Source organism: Rhinopithecus bieti, unplaced genomic scaffold (genome assembly GCF_001698545.2).
Source record: "Rhinopithecus bieti isolate Rb0 unplaced genomic scaffold, ASM169854v2 scaffold_64503, whole genome shotgun sequence".
Lineage (NCBI taxonomy): Eukaryota > Metazoa > Chordata > Mammalia > Primates > Cercopithecidae > Rhinopithecus > Rhinopithecus bieti.
This window is the reverse complement of record NW_016825208.1, coordinates 825,781-828,695: the sequence shown is the minus strand read 5'-3', so window position 1 is coordinate 828,695 and position 2,915 is coordinate 825,781.

Sequence of the window (2,915 nt, the reverse complement as noted above, 5' to 3'; positions counted from 1 at the left end):
AATTGCCCCGGCTCCTTTCATCTTCTGTGCTTTGCTTTTCTCTTAATCATCCTTTATTTTCGGACACCCCTGTAGTTGACTTCAGTAACTTTTATTGGCCATATCTTTCAACTGAACGTAAATTATTCGAGGGCCATGATTTGTGCCTGTTTGGATTTCACCCAAGCGCCTAGAATAGCGCCTGACGAAAAGTAGATACTCAAAAAACGGGGTCTGAATAAATCTAGAGACCAGAACCTCTTATAGTTGAGTCTGGGGCCGACAGGTCGGTATTTTCCCAATATGTAATTTTTGAGGTCCACAGGGGAGCGGTGGGGAGAGGCTTACCCAGGATGGTGAGTGCAGCCTCAGTGGCAGAAATCCCCTTGCGTCCCCTCCTGCCGCAGAGGAAGACAGATCCCTGAGTAGCCTCCAGGGTGGAGTCCCGGGCGCTTCGGGGAGAGAGTCTGGGCCAAAGCGCCAAAATCCGCCGCTGTCGCTCAGCTGCAGCATGTTTCGCGCTGGGGAGCCTCTCCTGGTGGGCGACCGTCACGGACAATCGACGGGACCAGAAATTAGATTTGAGTCCAGAATCAAGGACCTTTAATCAGGGATTGGAGATGGCAGAGGGCCAGGATTCAGGGATATAGACAGCAGGTCCTGTCTGCTTAGGTCACAAATGGGAAGAAGAGGTCGGATGCCAGGGTCCTGGACTCTCAAAGCTAGGGAGGGGCCGCCCTCTAGGATCCAATAGGGTGTAGGTTCAGATGCCTGGGTCCTGGAGGTCCGGGGAGTGGCGGAGGAACCGCCCTCGGGTTTCCGATGGACTGGGGGCAAATGCTCAGCCCAGTTTGATCCTAGACATCCTTGTAACCCAATATAGTCTCCAACTCCAATGCCATGTCCTTCCCGGTTCCCTCCGTACTAGGGCTGGAGACTTAATTAGTGGATTCCGGGGAGAAGGGATCTTCCTCTCTGGAAGCAGCAGAACAAATTTCAGGGACTCCAAGACCTCGTTCCAAAAACACTGAGAGTCCAAAAACACTGAGAGCCCAAGGCCTCATTCCAAAACCACTGAGAGGCTGCGTACTGGGAGCACAGTATGTCTGTGGGGTGCACCCGGACTTGGGAACCAGGTCTTAGGGCCTGCAGACCTCCCTCTGCCTTGAGGTCAGAGTCCACCGCCACTAACTGGGAAAAAACATCTGTCGCGGGACAGGGTCGCCCCCATGAGCACAGAGCCCTGTTCTGCGACCGAGATCCGAAGGGGACCCTAGGGAGGTCCCAGGTGGGGAAGGGAAAGGGGAGCTGAGTGTCTGTCCTCAGTCCTTCGGCCACACGGGGGCGCTGCCGCTATGCGCTTGGGTTCTGATGAGCCCCTCTGGAGAGGACGGGGTGGTGGTCTAAGACAGAGATTGTTGACCCAGAAAGGATGTTATCAATGAGGTGGGGCTGGGGTTGTCCAAGGGGGTGGAAAGGCTTTCTAAGCCCTGGACTGCGCGGGGTTCCGGTTCTGCGGAACAGAGGAGGGCTCTGGAGCTGCCTCTGAGGTTTCCAATTCCTCCTTGCAAACCCTCTCTCCAGCCTTTTCATGGCAACACTCCAGGAAAATGGAAAGTTGATCATTTTTTTCTTCCACTCCTTAATCCTTTCCTGAGTGCTACTTTTAAATAATTTTATTTTAGAAGAGTTTTAAATTTACATAAAAGTTGCAAAGGTAGTACAGAGTTGCCATCCGCTCCATAGTCAGTTTCCCCTGGTGTGAACATCTCGCATTATTATGGTCCATTTGTCACAGCTAATGAAGCCATTTTTGTACCTTATTATTACTAAATAATAAACTACAGACTTTATTTGGAGTTCATTAGCCTTCCCCTAATGTCCTTTCTGTGTTCCAGGATTCCATTGAGAATATCACATTACATTTAGTCTCCTTCATGCCTCCTTGGCCTCCTCTGGTCTGTGATAGTTCCTGAGATTTTCCTAATTTTTGATGCCCTTCACAATTTTGGGAAGTACTGACCAGATGTATTGTAAAATGTCCCTCAAGTTGAATTTAGTTAAGGATTAGATCATGGTTAGTTAGACTATGGTTATGGATGCTTAGATGAGGTGAAGTGCTGTTCTCCAAATACCTTATCAAGAGTATATAATATCAATTTGATGTACCACTGTTGGTGTTGAAGTTGACCATCCATATTTTAACTTCCTGTAGCTGCCACAACAAATGCCCTCAAAGCTGGCAACTTAAAACAACAGAAAATTATTCTTTCACAGTTCTGGAGGCCCAAACTCCAAAATCAATATACAGGGCCACATTCCCTCTGAAGGCTCTAGGAGCAAATCCATTCCTTGAGTCCTCCAGCTCTGGCAGCTGTAGGTCATTTGTCAGCATACCTTGGCTTGTAGCCCCATTGTTCCAATCTCTGCCTCCTTCTTCACATCACCTTCTCCTCTTCTGACTCTCTCTTCTGTGCACCTGTTAGGAAGACACTTGTCATTGGATTTAGAGCCCACATGGGTCATCCAGGAGGATCTCCTCATTTCAATATCCTTAGCTTAATTACATCTGCAAAGACCCTTTTTCCAAACAACTTGACATTCACAGCTTCTGGGGACTAGGACAGAAACATATCTTTGTGGGGACCACCATTCAACCCACTACATCTGGCTAAGCTAATATTTCCAGAACGGCAATCCACCAGTGCACCCCAGGTTACAATCCTCATTCTCATTCCCAAATAAACTCAACGTATTTGGACATTTCTCTAATGTCTTTTTTTTTTTTTCTTTTTTTTTTTAGGTTGAATAATCTGGTGTCAGAAGTGATCCTGAAGAAGGATTACCTCCGGAAGAGACTTTTACAGAGTTTGTTGCTTGATTTCTTGCCTCTGTTTCTGAACATCTTTTTTTTTTTTTTTTTTTTTTTTTTTTTT